The following is a 25,274-nucleotide window of genomic DNA, read 5'->3' as shown; positions in this document are numbered from 1 at the left end:
GAACTACAGTGTATCTCTTCATTCACAGGACCAGGTTCAACAGCTTCCAACTGTAAGTGATGTTAGGCCTGGTGCAAGGAGAAATCCAGTGGATTCTTGAGTTTTGGAGACATGTATAGACATGCCTGGCCAGGGGAGGGAGAAGAGACAAACAGGGATGTGGAAGTGAGAACAGCTTAGCTTGGGTAGGGAGCCCCATTAATCATCTCCTTTGTCTTGTACCCCTTTCTCTTCCCTGGAGGTGAGGATAGGGGTAATTTGGAATGAAGCAAGGCCTGCCGCCTTTTCCATTACCTCTCTCCTTGTGTTGTTTCTTCTGTCACCTATTGTTGAGTACGATGGCTTCAGCATTCTATCCCTGCAATGTGACTCACACTTTAAAAATGGTCTCAAGGATATCTCTATAACCTTTAGGGTTGTTGGGACAGTGGAAGTCTCAGCAGGCTGGAGTGTTCCCTCTGGATCTTACCCTTCTTGTTTATGTGATTTCTCCAAAGTTAAGTGGATTTGCATCTGGTTAGAGTGGTGCAATTGAAAGAGAGAGAGAGAGGGAGACAGAGAGAGAGGAGAGAGAGAGAGAGAGAGGAGAGAGAGAAAGGGAGAGAGACAGTGAGTAAACAAGGCTGAGGGCAGAGCTAGGCTTGGTGAAGAGGCTCATCTCTGGTACTTCCTAGACATATGATCCTTGGGTACATTTTTTCACTCCTCTAAGCCTCAGTTTTCCCCCTTGTAAATGGATACAATAACCAGTCTCTCCCCAGAGAAGCTCATGCTTGAGGAGGGAGCAGGCAGCATGGCCTGGTATGAAGTAGTGCACATAAAGTCAGCCATACTTATTTGGAGCATGACCAAGAAGACCCTTAGGCAACCACCAAACATAAACATAGACAAGGAAACAAAAAGTATTTACCAAAACAGGCTGTATCTTTATTGTTTGCTGGTTATGTAAGCCATTCATGCTTATCATGGAAAACCAAAAGTTATTTATTGTCTTGAAACCTAACTCTAATGTCATTAGTGTATTCTTTCCTCTCAGTCATTTTTTTTTAGCAGGGTGAGTGTGCATCTTTAAACATACTTAGGACCATACTGTATATTCAGTTTTGCTTTGAATCATTTTTTATGACAACTAAAATTCCTTAAAAATTCTTTTTTCATATCTAAATAATAATTCTTTTTTTTTTTTTTTTTTTTGAGACGGAGTCTCGCTGTGTCGCCCAGGCTGGAGTGCAGTGGTGCTATCTCGGCTCACTGCAAGCTCCGCCTCCCGGGTTCACGCCATTCTCCAGGCTCAGCCTCCGAGTAGCTGGGACTACAGGCGCCCACCACCTCGCCCGGCTAGTTTTTTGTATTTTTAGTAGAGACGGGGTTTCACCATGTTAGCCAGGATGGTCTTGATCTCCTGACCTCGTGATCCACCCGCCTCGGCCTCCCAAAGTGCTGGGATTACAGGCTTGAGCCACCGCGCCCGGCCTAAATAATAATTCTTCACATTGTGGTGTAGTTCTCTGATGTACATAACCAGTCAGCTCCTTGTTGATCATTTTGGCTTTTCACCTGTTTCGACTGTTTTCAATGATGTTGCAGTGACCATTTTTATATTTAAACCCTTATTTTCAGTCTCTTGTTTGTTTTAGGATAGATACTAACTGTTCCTTTACCGGCTCAAAGCATTAAAGCATTTTGAGGGTCTCATTCAATATGGACAGATTGCTTTCTACAAAACCTTTACCAAATTACACTCGATGGGCAGTGTCTGAGTGAGAGTTCCTTCTGAATGTGCCTTGTCCAGCGTTCCTTATTGCTTTTGTACAACCTTCACTAATTTGATAGGTGAAAAGTGACATATCATTTTAATTTGAATTTGTGTTTGATGACTGGTGAGTCTGGATATTGTTTAAAGCATTAATTGGTAGATTACTCTTCTATGAATTGTGCTTTCATATTTTTTCTTACCTATTTTCCTTGTCAGGTCTCAGTGGGTAGGCTGAGACCTATATGTAGGACTCATGTGAGTCCTATACATAGGACCAGCAGTAGGACACATAGGTTGATCCCATATCTTGGCCATTGTGAATAATGCTGCAATAAATATGGAAGCATAAATATTTCTTTGATCTACTGATTTCCTTATTTTGGATATATACCCAGTAGTGATATTGCTGTGCTGGATGGTAGTTCTACTTGTAGTTTTTGTTTTTGTTTGTTTGTTTGTTTTTGTTTTTGTTTTTTTTTTAGAGAGCCCCATACTCCCATACTGTTTTCCATAATGGCTACACTAATTTACATTCCCACCAACAGGAGAAACATGGGTTTTTTGGTGCAGTGGTTCTCAGCCCTAACTGCACAGGAACATGTGGGTGGGGCTTTAAACTTGTATCAGTGCCTGGACCCCATCCCAGAATGTATGTACTTCTTTCTGTTTTTCTTTCTTTCTTTTTTTTTTTTTTGAGATGGAGTTTTGCTCTTGTTGCCCAGACTGAAGTGCAATGGTGCGATCTTGGCTCACCACAACCTCTGCCTCCCGGGTTCAAGCGATTCTCCTGCCTCAGCCTCCCGAGTAGCTGGGATTACAGGCATGTGCCACCACGTTTGGCTAATTTTGCATTTTTAGTAGAGACAGGGTTTCTCCATGTTGGTGAGGCTGGTCTCGAACCTCCAACCTTAGGTGATCTGCCCACCTCGGCCTCCCAAAGTGCTGGGATTACAGGTATAATCCCAGGTGGGATTGGAATGGAATCTCAGGTTTTGTGCCTATACATCTGAAAATTTTTGAAGCTCCAAGGAGGATCTGATACATTTAGCTTGTGGAAGACTACACCTGTTTTCTATGTAGAAGGTCTCTAAGTTGCACTTGAGGAAATAAGTGTGGTAAAATGGAGTTATGCAAGGATGCTTGGTTAAAATGCACAGACCTAGGCCCTATGTCCAGATACTTCATTTATTTCATTTTCTTTTTCTTTTTTTTATTCTTTCTTTTTTCTTTTTTTTTTTTTTAGACAGAGTCTTGCTCTGTCGGCCAGGCTGGAGTGCAGTGACACGATCTCGGCTCACTGCAACCTCCGTCTCCCAGGCTCAAGCAATTCTCCTGCCTCAGCCTCCCGAGCAGCTGGGATTACAGGCGTGTGCTACCACACCCGGCTAATTTTTGTATTTTTAGTAGAGATGGGGTTTCACCATGTTGACCAGGCTGGTCTCAAACTCCTGACCTCAGGTAATCCACCCGCCTTGGCCTCCCAAAGTGCTGGGATTACAGGCGTGAGCCACCGTGCCTGGCTGAGATTTCACTTCTTCAGAAACAGAGTTGAACTGGGACCCCATTTGGAGAAAGCTTGGGGCAGTGAGTGGCAAAGTGCAATCCGGCAGAATCTCTCAGGAGCTAGTTCCCTGGGCCACTTAACCTTTCTACGTCTCTCTCTCTCTCTCCATTTGTAAAACAGGAACAATGATACTTACCTTGTAGGAAAGTGACATGCCGGCAGGTACTTAAAGTAAAGCAGTATATGAAACCTTCTAAGATATGAGGAAGCAGGAAATGACGCTTGTGGCTAACACATTCACTAGAGTTTTGCCTGTGTGTGTATGTGTGTGTGTGTGTGTGTGTGTGTGTGTTTCTTTTTGGAATATGTCTTCAACTGTCAGAATCTCCTTACAATTCCAGATTAAACATCTTTGGTCTCTGATAGTCACAGCCAGGTTCCCACCTTGGAATAACTAAACAATGTTCCATGTGTAACAAACTGCAGTTTGAAGTTTCCATTATATTAAGCAGTCCTGTGCATCCAGGTCTTCTATTCAAGCGTGAAATTTGATTAAGATGCTCAAGCTCATGAAATCTGTAGTTGTCACAAGGCTTGGAGGGGCAGTTAATACCTAGCTCTACTTTATGGGACAAGTGCAGTGATGCATTTATAGTCTAGAATGACAATTGTACAAATACAGAATGGGCAGCACTTTACCCACTTGATAAATTTGCATTAAATTTATAAACATGTAGGCACTGGGGCTGTAAAACATGAGGTTGTCCATTGACAGATGAATGGATAAATGAATTGTGGCATATCCACACAATGGAATAGTATTCAGCTCTGCAAAGGAAGGAGATTCTGACACATGCTTCAACATGGATGAACTTTGAAGATGTTATGCTGAGCAAAACATGCCAGTCACAGAGGGAAACATACTCTATGATTACACTTATATGAGGGTCTAGAGCAGTCAAATTCATGGAGACAAAAAGTAGAATAGTGAGTGCCAGAGACTCAGGGGAGGGACAGAAAGGGAGGTAGTGTTTAATGGAGGGACATCATTTCAGTTTGGAAGGATGAAGGTCTCTGATGATGGATGGTGGTGATGGTGACACGACAATGTAAATGTATTTAGTGCCACTGAACTCTACAATTAGACATGGTTAAAACAGTAAATCTTGTGTTATGCATATTTCACTACAATTAAAAAAAATAGTCAAGGGAGTCAGTCACAAAGGTTCACATATTATAAGAAGCCATTTCTATGAAATGCCCAGAGAGGCAAATCCATAGAGACAGAAAGTGGATTCGTGGTTTCCAGGGGCTGGGAGGAGGAGTAAATGGGGCGTGACTGCTAATGGGAGGAGGAGTCTTTCTGAGGATGATGAAATTCTTTTTGGAACAGGGTGGAGATGGTGGTTGTACAACATTGCAAATGTACTTAATGACACCGAGCTGTACACGTTAGAGTGGTTAAAATAGTAAATTTAATGTTATGTCTATTTTACCACAGTGAAAGCAACCCCCACCCCTGCAGTGTGGTGCAGATGTGCATCTGCAGGCAGGTGGTGTTTTCGTTCCCCGTTGCTGCCGTAACAAATTATCACAAGCCCGCCTGCTTCAAGCAACACAGATCTATCGTCTTGCAGTTCCGGAGGTCAGAAGTCCAAAATGGGAAGTTCTAGGGGAAGAATCCTCTTCCTTGCCTTTCCTGTCATCTTGAGGTTGCCTGAATTCCTTGGCTCATGGCTCCTTCCGTCTTCAAAGCCAGCAATGTCCAGTTGTGTCCTTGTCTGGCAGCGTCATTCTGACACTGACTCTTCTTCCTACCTCTCCCTCACTTAAGGACCCTTTTCCTTCAAGTGTAAGGACCTGGCCAATCCAGGATAATCTCCTCACCCATCTCACATCTGCCAGATCGCTATTGTCATGCAAGGTAACATATGTGTAGCTTCCAGGGGTTAGGCCACGAACATCTTTGGGGGCTGTTACTGTGCCAGCACAGGCGGTAATGAGCTGAGTCTTGTACACCCTGCTCAAGGGCTGGGTCCTGCAGATGAGGTGAGGAGATACTTCTGGCATTCTTATGGCTCCCTGTTTGGTTCTGGGGGCCCCTAGGCAAAGGCCAGGCTCTGCTCATCTGGGTCAGGAGCTCTCGTCTCTGCTCTCCCTGACTTCTGTGCTCACTGGCCCTGCAGGGGCAAGGAAAAGGATTCTTCCCCTAGAACTTCCCATTTTGGACTTCTGACCTCCAGAACTGTAAGGCAGGGCAGGGATATCAGAGACTTCAGAACCAGGAGGTGCCCACGAGGACACTAATCATGCAAAGACTTCCAGGCAGTCAGCTCTTCGTCCCCATCACATTCTTTCTAGCCGAGGGAAATCCTCCAGATGCAACAAGTGTGGCAAAGCCTCCCGCCGCCACTCGGGCTGGACCCCAAGGCAGAGGGCAACCCCCGAGAAGCACAGCCATGAACAAGCTGAGGCAGGACCAGTGTCATGGCTGAATGGTGCCCTCCACTCCCCTCCCCTAAAAAACAAACAAACCACACATGGCCTCATCCTCACCTTCCGATCTTGCAAATGTGACCTTATTTGGAAAAGGGGTCTTTGCAGAGATCATGAAGTTGAGCATTTTGAGAGGAGATGATCCTACATTACCCGCGTGGGCCTTAAATCCAATCACAAATGTTCTTATAGGAACCAAACAGAGGAGAAACGCAGACATGGAGACCCGGGGGAGAAAGCCACATAAAGAAGGAGGTGGAGATTAAGGCCAGGAGGCCACAGGCCAAGGGACATCTGGGGCCATTGGAAGCTGGGAGAGACGAGGAAGGATCATCCCCTGGAGCGTCCCCAGGGAGCATGGCCCTGCAGACAGCTTGGTTTTAGACTTCTGGCCTCCAGAACTGGGAGAGAATCACTTTCTGTGGAGTGATTACAGTCAACTGGTTTGTGGTGCTTTCTTATGGCAGCTGTGGGAAGCACACAGAGGCAAATGTATTTAGAGGGATATCCCCTGCTGCAAGCCTCCTGGGGGCAGAGGCCATGCCACTCTCCTTCTTGAACTCTGCTGGCCACATCGTGCTCACTGAGGAAACGGGCGCTGAGTCTACTGCTGCTTGAGGCAGAGCTTACGGATTTGTAACGGCTTCTGTATGGTGGCAAGCCAAGTGACATCTGTCGATAGGCCCTTGCTGTTCCTCAGATGCCATCCTTACTGCCCGCACTCCCACCCTCGCCCAATCTAACCGCAGGCCTGGTTAGTACTAAGTCTCTCACACACTTGCATGATGGTTGCCCTTTCTTCCTCCCCAGGAGGAAGGAGACGGCCTAGCTCCTCTTTGCTGAGCTCATCATATATCAATGATGCTGCCTGCCACAAAACATCCCCCCAACCCAGCCAAACTCCTCCTGTCTGCCTGCACCTCTTACCTCTGCTCACAAGGGAGCCCCTCCAAGGGGCCGTCTTTGCTTCCATCTCCCGCTCTGGGCTGGCAGACACTGGCACTCCTAAGGCTCTTTTGGCATCCCCAGAGGACCCAACAGACACCTCCTCCCCCAAAGAAGTACACACTTAGATATGTCTAAATCACACACGTCACTGCTGTAATATGGTACTTACTATCCTATGAAACATCCACAAAGTAGACACTCAGAAAGTGATATTGGAATGAGGGATGTTTTATGGCCCTTCTTCTCCTGTCCCCCACCCATGCATCGCCCACCATTCCTTTCTGTGGATCACTGACCTTGAAGTCTGAACACAGAACGAGCAAGTGGCCTTTGGAGTTGAGGGTGGGATGTGGCCTGTTGAGAAGAGCAGGGCCAAGGAAGGACGGAAGCCCGAGAGACACTGGCAGGGGGTAGAGAAAGGGCTGCTCTCTGCCTGGCACCTCATTCTTTCACTTATCTGTTCATTCATTCTCCGGGCATGTATCCTGTCCTCTGAGCTGTTGTTAATGACTTAGATTTATCCTCCCCTGGGGAGCTCTCTTCCTCTGGTGTAAGCATTAATTTTTAGTATTTTTTCAGTGCCTGGCACTGTGCTAGGCACTAGGGATCCATATACGGCTAAAGCATCGTCCCTGCCCCTGGGGGAGGCTCTCGAGGGAAACAGGCACTGCACAGGCCATTGCCCTGGAGCACAGAGGTGTGGTACTCAGCGCCTTGTGGGATCTAAGAAAAGGGTCCCTGTAGGATGCAGAACTCATTGTCTCCCTTGCACCCAATAAAAGAAGGAAGGAAAGGAAGCTGTGCTCTTCCTTCTACATTCCATGGCTTAATCATGGACATCCATACAGTGACCCAGCTGGACAAGCCAAAAGCCTGGCCTGCTCCTGGACCACCGTCTCCCCATCACATAGCTCCACTCAGAAATGCTTCTTGGCCCGCCCCAACTTCCACACCCTGGTTCTGGCCACAAGCTGGTCTCTTTGGGGCCATTTCAGTCCCTTTCCAGTCCCTCCACCACCCTGTAGCCAGAATGAGCTTCATAAATAACATGGACCTATGACCAGGTCACTTCCTTGTTGAAAACACCTCCGTGTCAGCCCTCCATTGCATTTAGGATCAAGTCCCTGTGTCACACAGGTGTAGTTAGCCACGAGTGGGCCAGGCGAGGGTTCTTCCCTCTACCCACTGGAAATGTCGGCTGATGGTTCAGCAGTTATCGCATCGCCTCTCTAAAAGCGGTGCCGGCGTCAGGGAGAAGCCAGTTCCCGATGGTCCGCACCTGTTAACATTAAAGTGTGATGAAAGGCAGGCCCCAAGGGAGAAGCAACTTCCTGGGCACGCACATTCAGAGACAAAAATGCCGAAGTATTTTATGATCTTCCAGATACACTCCACCGGAAAAAGGGAAAAAGCCTGAGGTAGGCATGCGCACAAATCCCTAAACACACTGGGTGGGCGCAGTTCTCAAGGGTAAGGAGGACACTGTGCGTGCAGAAAGCCCACCCTAAGGGAAGAATCATGGGAAAGACATGAGCCTATAAAGTCCCAGGGTCAAGGGGAAAGATCCTTTTCTCTCTGTCTCTTTGACCTTCAGGTGCCCACTTGGATCTCTTCCAAGGGTTCTTTCCTCTCTTTCCTGTTCTATAAAACCTTTTAAATAAACTTACACTCCTGCTCTGGAACTCACCTTGGTCCCCTTTTCTGCCTTATACCCCTCAGTTGAATGCTTTCTTCTGAGGAGGCAAGAATTGCAGTTGCTGCAGACGCGTACAGATTCGCCACCAGTAACTCGGGGCAACTTGGATCTCTGCCACCGCTAACACCTGTTCCTTCAGAGATTTAGAAAGTCTCTTCGGTAACAGAAAGGTACAAAGCCAAGCAAACCTTGTGAGCGGCAAAGCGAACCATCATCAGTGATGTCGTTTGGATCTGTGTCCCCTCCCAAATCTCATATTGAATTATCATCTGCAATATTGGAGGTGGGGCCTGGTGGAAGGTGATTGGATCCTGAGGGTGGATTTTCCATGAATGGTTTAACACCATCCCACCTGGTGCTGTCCTCGTGATAGTGAGGAGTTCTTGTGAGATCGAGCTGTTTTAAAGTGTATGGCACCTCACACTCTCTCTCTGCTCCCGCTCTGGCCAGGTGATGTGCCTGCTCCCCCTTTGCCTTCTGCCATGATTGCAAGTTTCCTGAGGCCTCCCCAGAAGCAGAATAGATGCCAACACCATGCTTCCTGTACAGCCTGTGGAACGGTGAGCCAATCAAACCTCTTTTCTCTATGAATTACCCCGTCTCAGGTATTTCTTTATAGCAATGTGAGGACAGACTAATACAATCAGCAAAGTCAAAGGACAAATGCCACACTGGGGATATCTCCAACTCCTATCTCAACATGCAATGAACTCTTACAGAGAAAAGGATGAACCACCCAGTGGGAACAATGGGTAAAGGATGTGAACAGACCGTTAACAAGAAAGGAAATAAAAGAGGCTCTTGAACCCATGAACAGATGCACATCCCCAGACATGCACATCAAAAGACGCTGAGATAATCAGTTTTTGTTTGTTGGTTTGTTTGTTTTTACTGATTCAATGGGTTAAACTCTAAATGTCAGATTACACAGTGTTGGTGAGCCCGATGGGACATAGATGCCCCCACTGGTTGCTGGCAGGAGTAGACATTGGCACAACTCCCACAGAGGGCAGTTTGGCAAGATCCATTAAAGATTCAGATGCACAGAACCTTTGATCCCTCCACTGTGTGGGAGGAATATCGAGCCGACAGATAAGCCCTCTCATAGATGAAAGAAATATGTTTAAGATCTTCTTCAGTGCAGCATAGCTAGTGAGAGCATAAGACTGGGAAAGTTCCAAGTGCCCAACCCGGGGAGACTAGTTAAATGACCAAAGGGAGAGTGATATTATCTCAGGACAGGCAACAGTGATGGGAAATGCAGATGCCACTGTCCAGGAATCAAGTTGCCGTGATCCTTCATCTCTGCGTTGTGCCTGTGGGGCAGCTTTCGGGCCACAGCGGCCGAGTTGAGGTCACAAAGCTGAAAATATTGACCTTCTGGCCCTTCCTGGAAAATGTTCGCCATCCCCCGCCTTCCGCTGGCTCTGCTCCGTTCTGTCTGGAAGTGCTTGTCCCTGCCTGGTATTCCCTGCCCACCCCTGTCCTCGGCCTGGGTAACTCCTACTGGTAGTGCCTTTCTCGCTTAAATGGTTCCCACGGGACGCCGTCCCTGCCCACTCAGTAGGGGCAGGTGCCCTTGCTGTTGCCTCCCGTAGTCCCGTGGCTTCCCCCATCTGGGATCTTAGCACGCATCCCACTGACTTCCAGTTGCTGCTTTCGGGATCCCCTCTGGGGGGCTGTCGTCGTTTGTGGCACACATTGACTGGGGGTGTTTTGTAATCCTGGCTCCCAGCCCTCTTATTGGCATAGCGTGGGTGCTCCCAAAGTGCTTCTTGAATGAATGAATGTGTCCCTGTGCTCACATTGCATAGGCTTTCAGCTAGATAAACACCAGAACTCCACGTTGTGGCCGACTAGAGTAACTCAGTTTACATTCCTGCTTCATCATAGACTGGAAAAGAAATAGCAAATGCTCCTGCTTCCCATCTAGCATGAGCCAATCCCTACGACAAATACGGTTTTGGACTCCACGTGCGTGTGTCCATTTTCACTCAGCACCGAGCGCCGTGTTGGGAGAAGGGGGATTTATTAAAGCTGCAGCCAGTGGGAGAGCAGAGAGGAGTCCCCTGGGACTAGACTAGACTGGGTGTGCGAGTTGGGGCTGCCAACAGAGCCAGTGTGCTTGCAGGTTCCAAATCCACACGCTGGGGCCGTGGGCCAGGCCAGGTCAGGTCAGATCGCTCAGCTGAACATTCTGGGTACGCTAGAAGAAAATACTTGCTTTTCTGTGATTGCCGAGGAATAGATGTGCTCAAGTAACTTCTAGCAGGTCAGTGAGGTGACTATTTCCAGAGGCCCTCTCTCCTCTCTCGGTTCCTCCCTGTGGTTGCAAGAGGCTGGCTGCGGGCCACTGGTCGAGCCGGCCCTGGATACCGAGAGTCTCGCCTCCGGGATGGGCTGCGGGCCACAGACATTGGCGTCTGGTGACTCTCTCTGGTGGCCAGCATCTTCAGGTTCTCAAATCCCGGTGGTGGAAGTCCCTCGTTCTGACTGTGCCGTGGAGTGTCAGTGTGCCGAAACTAAAATGCTTGGCCAGCTTTTCTTTTCCTTTCTACAATTTTAACTGTGGTAAAATACACATCACACAAAACATTCCACTTTAAAATACCACTTTGACCGTTTTGAAATGGATAGCTAGGAGGCGTTCAGCACATTCACGGTGTTGTACAGCCATCACCCCCATCTGTCACCGGAGACCTTTGTCCTCCCAAACTAAAGCCCTGTCCCCGTTCAGCACCAATTGCCCGCACTCCTCAGCCCAAGGCAACCACCATTCTACTTCCTGTCTCTATGAATTTGACTACTCTAAGGGCCTCATGGAAGTGGAATCTTACAGTGTTTGTCTTTTGTATCTGGCCCACTTCACTTGGCATAATGTCCTCAAGGGTCATCCATCTTGTAGCTCGGCTCAGAATTTCCTCCCTTTCGAAGGCTGAATCCTATTCTGTCGCGCGCGTGGACCGCATCTGCATATCCATCCATGGATGGGCGCTTGGGCTGCTTTCACCTTTTGGCTGCTGTGGATAGTGCTGCTATCGGCCAGGTGTGGTGGCTCACGCCTCTCATCCCAGCACCTTGGGAGGCTGAGGTGGGAGGATCCCTTGAGCCCAGGAGTTCGAGACCAGCCTGGGCAACATGCTGAGACGTCCTCTCCACAAGAAATAAAAAGGGTAGCTGGGTGTGGTGACACATGCCTGTAGTCCCAGCTACTTGAGAGGCTGAGGCAGGAGGATCACCTGAGCCCAGGAGGTGGAGGCTGCAATGAGCCAGGACCACACCACTGCACTTGGGCCTGGGCAACAGAGTGAGAACTTGTCTCAAATAATAATAATAATGATAATAATAATAAAAATAATTAATGCTGTCAGTATGGATGTTCAAATACCCCATTGACTCTGCTTTCAATTTTGGGGGGTATTACCCAGAAGTGGGGTTGCTGGGTAATTTTATGTTTCATTTTTTGAAGAGCCATCACAGTATTTGCTTGCTTCAAAAACAAACAAACGAACAAACAAAAAAAACCCAAAAAACAAAAAACAAACCAAATCTCTCCCCAACTTTGAAATAGAAGATAAAATTATTTTACTAGACAAAGTCATTGATTGTTTTGCTCCGATTCTTCCCCAGGTCCTAGTACAATGACGAAGTATCATCATGGAAATAACATAGAGCTTACCTTCGGAAGTCAGTCGCCAGCTGGGACCACAGATGGGGCCAGGGTGCCTGTGACTGCCTGGCCAGAGAAGGCACCCTTCTGGGGGTCTTGTGCATACATGTCTGTTTCCACGGAAGGGCCCTTGCCCCCTTCCGGTTCTCAAAGGGGTTCATGATCCCCAAGGCTGAGGACGTGCTGGGCTAAGGGACGCCTCCGTCAGGCCCGGGCTTGGGGTCCTTCTCATCTGCCCCAAGGCCTGGCCTTGTGTCAGAGCCACAGCTGCTCAACTCTCAGGGCCCGACAGCCTGATAAGCTTCTCACATCTCAGCCCCTCAGTGACCGTGGGTGTGCAGTCACCACTGTTTGAACATGACAGACTTCATTCATTTATTTGCCAGCCATTCCTTGAGCCCCTGCACAATGCGTGTTTGTGTGTGTGTGGCGGCGGGAGGGTGGGGGGTGTGGGATTTGGTGAGGATTCCCTTTTTCCCTCAACATGACCCATGTTCCAGGAAAAGGAAATGCATTGTTTGGGAATTAGACTGGATTTCCAATATGGGAGGCAATAATTATATCCCTGCACGGCTGATGTAGTGACTGCAATCAACAACTGTTTGGAGGCTGTTGTGGGTGTAATTGTGCAACCCCCCTACACACACACACACCCTGCCCTGCAAAAAATATGCTGGAGTCCTAATCCCCAGGATCTCAGAATGTGGCCTTATTTGGAAATAGGGTCACTGCCAGTGTAACTAATTAAGACGAAGCCATTAGGGTGGGCCCCGATCCAATATGACTGGCGTCCTGAGAAAAAGGGGATATTTGGACACAGACACAGAAAGAGGGACGATGATGCGAAGAGACACAGGGAGAAGATGGCCACCTACCAGCCAAGGAGAGAGGCCTGGGGCACATGCTGCCCTCACATTCCTCCGGAAGGGATCCACCCTGCCATCACCTGGACCTCAGGCTTCCGGCGTCCGCAACGGCGAGACCATCTGTTTCTGTGGGGTCCCCCAGGTTTCGGTACTTTGTTATGGCAGCCCCGGGAAGCCTGTACAGGAGCTTACGGAGCAGGATGTGTCTGTACTGCGAGGTGCTGAGAAGTCCAGCTAAGAATTCTTTCCCCACCCAGGGAGTAGCAAGCAATTCACTGGGGATGTAAGATGGACATAAAGGAAATTAAATCACATTATCAAAGGTAAGTTGTGATATGAGAGGTAAGTCCACAAGGCAGTATATAATAATCATCATCATAATGACAATACAACACATCTAGGGAAAACAGAGGAATGTTTCCCATTGATAGCTATCGCTTTATTCTAATGTAATCTCCACTTACCTTAATTAGAATACTCTCAGCACTTGATCCGGGCTGGTAACGTGGAAGACCCTGTGCCGGGTGCCAGGGAGGGGCCGGGACCATGGATTTGGTTCTGCCCTCAGAATCCCCTGATACCTCTTGAGATAAGTAGAAGATCAATAATCACTTCTCTGAACAGACCCTGTATTAGTTTTCTGTCACTACTGTCACAAATTGCCACAGATAGAGTGTCTTAAGATGACACCAACGTAAAATCTTACAGTTCTTGAGGCCAGAGTCCCACATGGGTCTCACTGGGCCACCATCAAGTTATGGGCAGGGCTGCGTTCCTTCTGGAGGCCCTGGAGGAGACTCTGTTCCTTGCCTTTCCCAGTTTCTAGATTCCTGCTGTAGTCCTTGGCCCACGGCCTCGTCATTCCAACCTGTGCTTTTGTGGTCACATATCTGACTCTGAGCTTTCTGCCTCCCTCTTCACCATTTGAGGACCCTCATGATGATTCTGGGCCCACCTGGATGCTCCAGGAGAAGCACCATCTCGAGATCTTTAATTTAATCACACCTGCAAAGCCTCTTTTGCTACATCGGGTAACAGGCATCGGACATAGACACTTTTGAGGGTGGGTGGGGAACATTATTCTACCGACCACCCCTACGACACTTTCGGGACCCTGAATGATCTTTGTGTTTCTCGAAGGAAACGATGGGAAACCCGCCATACTCTCACGGATCACACGATTTCCGTCCACCTTTGGGCGACAGCATCAAGGATGGCTTTTGGGCAAAGGTGGTGGTTTTCCAGTTGAAATGAAGTGAAACCCAGCATTCGACCTTTACATCAGTCATGTCAGGAAGTGGAGGATTGCCCTGGTCACGTACCAAACTCGACCCCATAGGCTAACGTTAAGGCTGAAGACAAGAAAAGGGCGTGGTGACGGAGCAGTGCTGAGGCGACCGGTTAGGCTGCTGCCTCGCTGGAAGGAAAGATGATTGTGGACCGATGCTGTGAAAAAAAATAGTTTCAAGCTTGGGATCACTTTGCACCTACAAACAAGTGCAAACTCTTCATGTGACTTATTCTGACAGGCCCCAGAGGTGGGGTAGGTCCTGTTCATGCTCCTCATTGCAGGCTCCAGGTGGTTCTCCCTTCCTCCTCCCAAAATGAAAACACAAAGCCCAGTTTTGAAAGTCTTCCCACGGCATCGGCCACTCCCAGTGATGTTAATGTTGAGTAACGAAGCCTGGGTTACTCGCCATGGTTTCTTGATGATCTTAGCTCCTGCTTGCTATCTCTGTGCTACTCCTATTCTAATTCCTGGTGATTTCAACACACACACATGTACACACACACACACACACACACAGGCACACACATGCACACACAACGCACACACACACACGTACACACACAACGCACACACATACATGCACACACACACAGACACACACATGCACACACACAACGCACACACACACGCACACACACAATGCACACACACACACATGCACACAGACTCAGAGACAGACACACACACATGCACACAGACACACGCATGCACACAGACATGCACACACACAACACAGGCACACACATGCACACACAACGCACACACACACACACGTACACACACAACGCACACACATACATGCACACACAACAGACACACACATGCACACACACAACGCACACACACACACACACACACAACACACACACACACAGGCACACACATGCACACAGACTCAGAGACAGACACACACACATGCACACAGACACACGCATGCACACAGACATGCACACACACAGACACACACACAGTGTGTGGAATTTCAGGGACAATCTGGATGCCATGGAGGCTGGCTGCTGCTGATTTGATCATTATTTCTAGACCTCTTCAGGGTTCAGCGCTGGGAATTATACACAGACACACACCCATGCACGCGTGCACATTAAAGATAAATGTCTCCTAATCTGTAGAGATGATAATTCCAACAATGTTCAAGACTACAGGGTGAGTTTATCTATTTTACATATGCTTATATATGCATCAGAATACAACATACTCATTTGTGGTACCCCACACTATACACAAAACATTCTCAGAACAACAAAATGTAAGACCTGAAACTCTAAAACTCTTAGGAGAAAACATAGGGTAAACGCTTCAGGACTTTGCTCTGGGTAAAGATTGTATGAATGAAAACACAAAAGCACAGGCCACCAAAGCAAACATAAACAACTGGGAGCATATCAAACTAAAAAGCTTCTGTACAGCAAAGGAAATCATCAACAGAATGAAGAGACAACCCATAAAATGGGAGAAACTATTTGTAAACTCCTCATCTGACAGGGGATTCGTATCCAGACTATATGAATAACGCAAATATTTCAACAGTGAAAAACAACAACAACACAACAAAACAATCTGATTTAACAACAGGCGAATGATCTGAACATACATTTCTCAAAAGAAGACACACAGATGGCCCACAAATATATGGAAAAATGCCCAGCGTCACTAATCATCAGGGAAATGTGAATCAAAACCACATGGTGATAGCTCATCCCAGCTAAAATGGCTTGTATCAACAAGACAGGCAATAACAGACGCCGGCGAGGCTGTTGAGAAAGGGGAACCTTGGTACACTGTTGGTAGAATGTAAATTAGTATGGCTGCTATGGAGAACAGTACGGAGGTTCCTCAAAAAACCAAAAACTAAAAATAGAATGACCAGCAATCCCGCCACTGGGTATATATCCAAAGGAATGGAAATCAATATATTGAAGAGATATCTGCACTCCCATGTTGGTTGCAGCACTGTTCACAATAGCCAAGATCAGATGAAGGGCTGAAGAAAATGTGGTACTTACACACAATGGAGTACTATCCTGCCATAAAAAGAAAGAGATCCTATCATCTGTGGCAACTTGTCAACAGACCTGGAGGGCACTATGTTACGTGAAATAAGCCGGGAGCAGAAAGAATACACCCCACATGTGCTCACTCATTTGTGGAAGCTAAAAAAGTGACGTCCTAGAAGTAAAGAGTAGAACAGAGAGTATTGGGGGCTGGGAAGGGTAGAGGGAAGTGGGAGATAGGGAGACATTCGTTAAAGAATACAAAATTAGAGCCAGATAGGATGAGAAAGTTCTAGTGCTCTACAGGACTGTAGGATGACTGTAGTCAACAGTGATGGAGAGTTTCAAATAGTCAGAAGGAGGACATGGAATGTTCCCAACACAAAGAAATGATACATGCTTGAGATGACCGGTATGCTAATGACCCTGATCTAATCACTACTATAAGTCATATGTATTGAAACATCACTCTGTGCCCCATAATAATGTTCAATTATGATGCGTCAATTTAAAAAAGTAACAAAACCAGCCTTTCACGAATGTGATTACAGAGGAGAGATTGAAAAAAAAATGAAAAAGGTGCATCTGCTCTTTCCCTATCCCCTTTCATTGTCCAGCTGCACTGTATGGAGCCTGGCTGAGGTACGGATCGCCGCTAAAGTTTCCCCTTGCCCCCTTGTGGCCTTCAGTCCTCTTTAATCCCGCATGGAAACACGTATTTCATACTCACCGCCAGTTTTCACTGATGCCCCTCCAGTCATTTTGCTCTAGTAGATTCCTAAGAATGGAGCCATTGCAGCACTGTTCTTCAAGTTTTTGCACGTCGGTGAGAACTTGCGGAACTTACACTTTGAAAGTCAGCTTTGTTGGGTACAAAATCCTTGCTCAGATTTTTTTCTTTATTATCTTACATTTTCTTCTAGCAGAAGGCTTTCTGATGACCACTTTGAGGATAATCTAACTTTCTTTCTATTATACACATATTCTCTGTGGCTGACTGTCCAGAGACTTTTTTTTCTTTAAATTTCAATCATTGTGTGAGAACATGTTTTGGTTTTGCTTGTTCTGGGCTGGTTTCCCCACGTACATGGTGTGCTCCTTCAATCTGGGCTTTCATCCTTTTTTCCCCAGGAAGGTGTTTTTATTTATTCATTTATTTATTCTGAATTACACATTTTAGCCCTTCCTCTTTTCTGTTGCTTTGGTTTTTATCTTTGGGGACTTCTATTACATGCATGCTAGATTTATGTTGCCTGCCTTGTGTATTTGTCATTTTCTCTCAAATCTTCTTCATCTCTTTATTCATTCATCTTTTATTTAAACATATGCCCTTCTTTTCTTTTTCCATTTATCTTAGGGCATTATATGCCGTAGGTATTCATTCTTGGGGGGCTTTTATGAAAGGGTCTTAATGTGTGAACATTTAGAGAATCCTTTATTTATAATTCTTTCCCAGGCCTTTTCAAATTTACCTGCTTTCCCAAGCCTCTCGCCTCATTTCTGAGTTGCTTTTTAACATTCTGATTTACGTTTCTCTTTCATGTGTGAATCATTTTCTTAAGGTCCTTAGCTTGCTTTAAAACAAAGGATTACAGTTTCACCTGTTCTGTGCACGTCTTTCCGGGATGCTTTTTTCACCTGGAGGGATGTTATTCCGCTCCTTATTCTCTTCTTTCTTTTAGTAACTTGGTACGGGATTTGTCTTTGATCCTCTTGTCAACTGGTTTTCCCATGAGATTTGTCCTTCTGCACTTGTGGAAGGGTGGGAGAGGCTAGGTTTTCTGATTTCACGTATGAAGGGCACTCTCTTCTGGTGACTGTGAGAACTGTGAGCATCTGTCTGCTTACTTTCTATTATACGTTCTCCGTTTGTTCTCCCTCTCCACTGTGATTTGGACTTTCTCTTCTCTTTGCCCCTATTGTGCCTGTCTTGCTTTACTTGTCTTCTATTCCCAGAAGTTTCTGCTCAGTGGGGCCTTTGTTCTGGAGGGAAGATTTGAGAGTTAATTGGGTCCAGTCTGTTTCAGCGCCTTTAGACCTTCAGGGTGATGGTGAGCCCTCCCTTGCATCTCCTCTGGGAGACTGTGGGCTCCTGGATAGTGTGGGCATTGGCCCCTACCTCTCTGTGTGCCCGGTGGCTGGCACTGGGGCTGACCCCACCCTGAGATGTCTGTGAAGACACTGGCCCACCAGCCCCACTCACCACGTGCCTGTCTCCTGGGGCAAGGGCTCGTTCAAGCCTGGGGCCCCTCCTTGGTAACAAATGAGAGAAGCAGGCCTCCCCCACCTCCCCAAGGTCTCCTTGACCACCCGCCCCCCGACCCCCAACCCCTGAGCAGGTTTATCCAAGAGCCTGGGAGGCCTTTTGTCACTAGGCCTGCTGGGGGCCCAAGTCACCATGGGGCCCACCTGCAGGCAGGGGAGTGTGGCACTTGCTTCTCCTTCCCACCCTCTCTCTCCCTCTCTGCCCCTAGGCCCTTCGACCTCTGCAGCTTCAAGTTCCAGCCCCTACCGCCTCCCAGCATTCCCCTCCCCTTCAGAAGCCACTTGGGCCGCTCTAGCCTTTAGTGGGCCTCTGTGCTGCAGCTGGGCCAGCGGATAGGCCTGCCTGCCTCCCAGTTGACAGACCACCCCCCACCACCTCGGGAGGGAGGCAGAGGGTGGGGTGGAAGAGAGAAGCACTCACCCCTCTCGCACAGCCACATGGCCAGGCTGCTTCCGTGTCCCTGTGCCTGAGGCCTTTCCCCCCAGCATTGTAGCTCCTCCCTGGGGCAGCTGGATGCTCCCCTCTCATTGCGGCTGGGCTGCCTCTGCCTTGTGTGTGCAGCCCCAGGGCAGCTGACACCCGCTGAGGAGCGCCCTCCCGCCCTCCCGTGGTGGGATGGGCCCCCGGGCCTGTGGGGAGGCCCTCTGCCAGGGTCCTGCTGCTGGAGAAGGTGGGCACGGGGCCTCACAGTGTGAGACCCCCCCCACCCTGGCCCTGGGGCCCCCACTCCGGCTGGTCTCCCTGTGAGTCAGACCCGGGGATGCAGAAACACGAAAGAACACGCCTGTTCCAGCCCACCGCCCCCAGGGCGGGAGCCTGCAGGCGGTGGAGGGAGCGCCTCAGGCCCAGCCTTCTTGTGTGCCCCGCCGTCTCAACCCCGGGGGCAGCTCACGGATTTGCAGGGCCTCACAGCAGTTCTGGACGTGGCTCTGGAGCACTGTGACTGCACCCCTGGAATTTCCCAGAACGTTTTCCCATGAGTCCTCAGGAAGGCTTCGAAGAGGGTGATGCACTTGAAAGACAGAAGAGGGATGCTCCATTGATTGACAGTCCCTCTGTCCCTCTTACTGGTCAGAGCTCAGCCCCCACCCCCAATCTGTCTTAGCCTTGCTTCTTCCCCAAGGGCAGTTCTGGGCTTTGCCTGGGCAGGACTACAGTAGTAGTCCTTCCTTCAGGGCGTGGTCCTCATTGCCGAGGGGTGACCTGCTTGGTGTCCCGCCAGATGTCTGTCTTTGATGTGGGGTCCAGGCACTGTCTGCACCCAGGCTGGCCTGGGCCTCCAGGCCCTCTGCCCGGCTCTTGCCCGGTGCACGTGCAGCCCTGCCTTGGGCCGGGCACTCATGGGCCCCCTGACCCTGCACAAGTCCCTCCTCAAGTGGCCCACCCCGGCCAGCAGAGTCCAGACACTGCAGCTGCTCTGGACTCTGCTCTGCTTCTCAGGCAGCGGGTCGCAGTGATCTCGGGACCCACGCGGCAGCTTCCCTTCTCTGACGGCTGGCGTTCGGGCTGCCAGTTCTCTAGTGGGGAAACTGTCTCTTCCTCTCTGGTCCTGGCTTCTGGTGCTAGTGCGGTGGGGGCAGAAGTCCAGTTCTCTTGTGAGTCACATCCAATTGGCCAAAGGCGTGTCCGTGTCTTCTCTTTCAAGATAAGTGTCCCACATTCCTTTGGCTTTTCTGGGGACACAATTTGGATTTCCTTTTTCACTCCGATCACTCTCGTGTAGGGACTGGCTTTTGTCCGTGTTCCCCTTTAAAATGTTGTGGTGACCAGAGATGCAGCACTGTAGGTGTGGCCCGAGTAGAGTCAAAGAGAGTGGAAAACAATACTGTCTTCCTCTTTGTTTACGACTTGCACTTCTGGTCACACAGCCTCAGAAAATGTGATGTCCCAGAAGCCAGGTGGAGACAGCTTGAAAAAGCAGGCATGCTCAATTACATCGAATGTTAATGAAGGGTTTGAGAGCAGAGGACGATGTTGGATTCAGCGAGAGAAAAGTCACTGGGGATTTTGGCCAGAGCCACGACAGTGCAAGGCACGTATAGAAGCTGTAATACAAGTGGTATGTGTAGAGGAAGCCGTAAGACAAGTGAGCTCAAGAGGAATCCGGAGGGGAGGAGGTGCAGACAGGGAGGGAGAGGGAAAAAGCCCTCCCAGGAGCAATTCTGTGCAAGGGGAGAGAGGAAAATGGCGGGAGTGGGATGTGGGAGCATGAGAGGCTCCTGCTCTTTGGAGGTGCGTGATATTAGTGCATACTGGGAAGATCAACTGAGGTGATGGGGAGAAGAAAGTGCTGGGCTAGAAGAGGCGACACCATGAGAATCGGCGGAGCGGGAGAGTGAACTGACCAGGAAAATGGAGTAGGATTACTGGGTGGCTCTAAGGAGCAACGCGAGAGGAGCAGTGATGCATTTAAAAGGAAACCAGTTGGCAGGGTTGCGCTGGGGTCTGGCCACGTGAGTGTGACGTGAGGAGAGTGGCATGAGGAGTGATAGATCATAATGCCTTCCGGGATGGAGACAAGCAGAAGGTGGGAGAGGTAGTAGCAGGGCTAAGTGATTGCTGGGGAATCGAGTGAGTGTGTAGGAGAGATAAAAGGGGTGGTCAGAGGGTGGGATCCTTGGCATCAGGTGTTGGTGGTAGGAAGCAGAGGGTGTGACAGTGGCTGAGGTCGCACGGCTGAAAAGACTCTAGGAGCTGAGACATGCAAAGGATGGAGAGAGCAGGGAGTTAGATGAGGATTCCAGAGGCCTGAGGAGCCAAGACAGAAAGGGTGGTGAAGACCAGGCATCGGAGATGACAGGGAAGTGTGCGGGTGACTGACTGCAATGGGGCAAGGGTCCTGTGTCTTCAGGTCCCGGCAGGTGTCGGCAGGTGCTCTGAGGCAGGTGTGGGGCTTGGAAGCTGGGAGGCACCCATTCCACAGGGTATGGGCAGGGCATGAGTCATGCGGGGAGAGGAACTGCCCTCTGCCCAAGAGGCTGTATTATTGCAACATTACATCTTCCAATCCATGGACACAGTACGGCTTTCCACTTGTTTAGGTCTTTCACTTCTTTCAACAGTGTTTTGTGGTTTTCAGTGTACATCTCCTTGGCTAAATTTATTCCTGAGTATTTTATTCTCTTTAAGGTTATGGTAAATAGAAGTGTTTTCTTAATTTCCCGTTCAAATTGTTGATAATGTATGGAAATGCAAATGGATCTTGCATGTTGATCTGGTATCCTGTAACTTTGCTGACTTTGTCATTAGCTCTGATGGCTTTTTTTGGTGGATTCTTTAGGAGTTTCTATATATAAGATCATGCCATCTATGAGTCTGGGTCACTCTATTTCTTCTTTTCCAAGATGGATGTCGTTTGTTTCTTTTTCTTTTCTTTTTTCTTGTTTTTTTTTTTTTTTTCCTAATTGCTTTGGCTACAACCTCAAGTAAAATGTTGATTAGAAGTGGTGAAATGAACATCTTGTCTTGGTCATGATCTTAGGGAGAAAGCTTTTATTCTTTCACCATCAGGTGTGATGTTAGCTGTGGATTTTTCATGAATGACCCTTTTCATGTTTAGGAAATTCTCTTCTTAGTTTTCTGAGTGTCCTTATCATGAAACAGTGTTTGATTTTCTCAGATGCTTTTTCCACATCATTTGAGATAATCACATGGTTTGTTTCCTTCATTTTATTAAAGTGGTGTATTACATTGTCTACTTTCCATGTTGGACCACCCTCACACAAATCTCACTTGCAATAAATCTCACTTGGTCATGGTGCATAACCCTGTTACTATGCTGCCAAATTCTGTTTGCTACTGGTTTTTTTTTTTTTTCTTTAGAGATTGCGTTTAACTCTGTCACCCAGGCTGGACTGCAGTGGTACCATCATAGCTTACTGCAGTCTTAAATTCCTGGGCTCAAGAGATCTCCCTGCCTCGGCCTCTTGTATTTGCTAGAGTTTGTTTTACTTTTTTGAGGATTTTTAAACTTTGTTTTCCTAAGGATTATTGTTTGTAGTTTTGTTATGGTGCCTCTGTCTTCCTTTGGTGTCATGGTAATGCTGGCCTCATAGAATGAGTTGGGAAGACTCCCCTCCTCTTTTATTTTTTGGGAGAGTTTGAGAAGGAGTTATATTAATTCTTCTTTAAAGGTGTGGTACAGTTTACTGGTGAAGCCATTTGGTGCTGGGCTTTTATTTGTTCCGAGATTTTTGGTAACAAAACCAATCTCTTTTGTTGTTGTAGGTCTATAGAGAATTTCTATTTCTTTACGAGCCTGTTTGTTAGTTGTGTGCTTCTAATAATTTGCTTATTTCCTCTAGATTCATTCTTAATGCAAAATTGTTCATGATATACTCTTAGAGTCTTTTTGGTAATCCCTGTAAGGTAAGTAGTAATGTCCTTGCTTTCATTTCTGATTTAGAAATTTGGGTCTTCTCTTTGTTTTTACTATAGAAGTGGTATCACGTCTATGTTCCTATATTGTAAAGAGGGAGCAGCTTAGTAGGCTCCCATATGTATCTTTCTATGTAATGTTGCTTGAACCAACATGAAGATGATGCAACATGCAAAGTACATCATTGGCAACTAGGTCCTGAGGGAAACAAACTTGGGATGGATCCAAAGAACTATTGGATCCCCGGTTAGAAGAACGTTAGACAGAACTGCATTATTTACCTTGGTAAATAACTACAGGTTCTCTGGGAGAATGTGTGGCTGAGTGTTTCTGACCTCCACTTCCATCAGTGGGCTCTGGGCCCATGAACGAACGGACAGGTCTGGACCTTTGGTGGGGGACCACCGTTTTCCACTGCAGCCGCTAACATCAGCCTTCTGCTTGCCAGCTCATGTTTGTCTTTTAAGAAAAATCAAGTCATAGGCCAGTCAGCTGTCCCTACATCCAGAGCCTGAGATACTACAATCTGTGACGTTGCCACAGGTCCCTGTTCGTCAAATGAGCCTGACCCCACCCTGATTGTGCTGCCCAGTACGGCAATGGTGCCCACCTGAGCCCTGATAATTTTGTGTCACTGTCTGGACCCCGCCATTTGAGAATCCTCTCATTGTCTGCCAGTTCCATGGCGACGTCGCTTGCTTCCAACCATTGTTTTGAGAGGAGAGTCAAAGCAGAGCTTCTCAAAGATGCTGGGGCCACCCTACACTAGCAGATTCCTCAAAGGGAACAACGTTCACAGGTGGGGCCTCTGGTCTCAAATAATGAATCAGATCTAACACTGCTCTCCCCTCAACCCTCTCACCAGTTGGTCAATAATCTGCCAAGGCGGTTCCCATAACTCCACATAATTTACCACAGGCTGTTGTTGTCCAAATGTGAAGCAGCCAGCCCAGCAGGATCTGAGGCCAGCCCCAGGACGGGGAACCCCACCTTATAGCTTCGTGCTCCCATGTAAATACACTCTCCCCTCTATTGAACTGTATTCTGTCCGCTGTCTTGCTGGTCCCGCATGCTCAAAATCCATTCCCAGCTATGCTGTCCCAGGTCATGCCAGGGCATCCTAGCCAGCTTCTGCAGGTTATCTGAATATGAGGTGTTTCCCACCCAAACAGAAACTGCATTTCTTTTCTGTGCTGTGATCTTTCCTATTCATACTTTGCACTTGTCATAATGATGAAAGTTCGTGGGAGGAATGTTAGGTAAGACAAGCAATTTTGTTTTTTTTCTTAGAGACTGGGTATTGCTCTGTCTCCCAGGCTGGAGCGCAAGGGTGCCATCATACCTCACTGCAACCTCGACCTCCTGAACTCAAGCAATCCTCCCACCTCAGGCTCCCGAGTAGATGGGACTATAGGCATGTACCACCACACCCAGCTAGCTTTTAAATATTTATTACTGTAGAGACAGAGTCTCACTGTGTTGTCCAGACTGGTCTCCAACTCCTAGACTCAAGCAATACTCCTGCTTCAGCCTCTCAATGCACTGGGATTACAGGCTTGAACAAGGCAACATCTTTTACGGCAGCTCCCTTGGACGAGGTCTTTACAGAGCCTCCATGGATAAGGGGATTGCTCCCCAATTAGAAAGGGTTAGGTGGTTGCTAATGCCAGGGTGAGGGTTCAGGAGATTCTAGGTATTCAAAATTCTCATGGTCATCACACTTAGAAATCTGAGGGTTCCCCTCTTTCCCCATCAGTTGCTTACTTGGATATAGAGACCTATGAATGTGGTGTGAGCCGTCTCTGTGTGTGCAGCTCTGCCAAGCAACAGTTAAGATCAGGGCCTGATGTGCAGCAAGTCTGCCTTCTGACTGGAGAGGAGGAGGTCACCTTAACCTAGCGGGTCAGGGTGGGTGACAGGCTGGGTTCTGTCATCAGACACACAGGCACCTGTGGTGGAGATCCAGCTCACGGCAATCATGGAGGGGCCGCAGCATCTGCTCAGGCTGGAAGGGATCTCAGAGTCTACACATCCCTCAACCCACCCACAGGCCCTGGAGGCCTTTTAGTGACCCTGATTCAAGGAGGAGGAGAATAGATGCATGTCCGAGGCGTGTCTGCCTCTCTTCAATAGATGCTCCAAGTGTCAGTGACATCCAAGAGAGACCTGGTCCCCTCCCTTCACCCCAAGCCAGCAGGCACCTATGATCTCACATAGTTGGGTGAACCTGGGGCTCTGCTCTGAAAAACAGTCAGTCGGCCCATGACGTTGGTGAGTATTTCTCACTGACAGGAAGAAGCAGTGCATGCTTGTTACCTTAGAGATTAGGTTGTCACCTGAGTCACCACATTTCCATCTGTTTCTATGGCACCTGAAGTCCGTCTTCAGAGC

The 25,274-nt window shown here is 48.1% G+C and overlaps 1 long non-coding RNA gene across 1 annotated transcript; it reads right to left on the bottom strand.

The window, feature by feature from the left end:
• Positions 1-11,686: 11,686 nt before the first annotated feature.
• LOC117078122 lies at positions 11,687-19,054 on the bottom strand. Its single transcript, XR_004434928.1, has 4 exons — positions 18,926-19,054; positions 16,970-18,222; positions 13,401-13,519; positions 11,687-13,211 (listed from the first exon to the last, which is right to left on the bottom strand). It is a non-coding gene; the product is annotated as an uncharacterized LOC117078122 (long non-coding RNA).
• Between the last annotated feature and the right edge of the window lie 6,220 nt (positions 19,055-25,274).

This window comes from Trachypithecus francoisi, unplaced genomic scaffold (assembly GCF_009764315.1).
Source record: "Trachypithecus francoisi isolate TF-2019V2 unplaced genomic scaffold, Tfra_2.0 Lachesis_group6, whole genome shotgun sequence".
NCBI lineage: Eukaryota > Metazoa > Chordata > Mammalia > Primates > Cercopithecidae > Trachypithecus > Trachypithecus francoisi.
The sequence above is the reverse complement of the archived record's forward strand: the minus strand, read 5'-3'. Positions and strand labels throughout refer to the sequence as shown.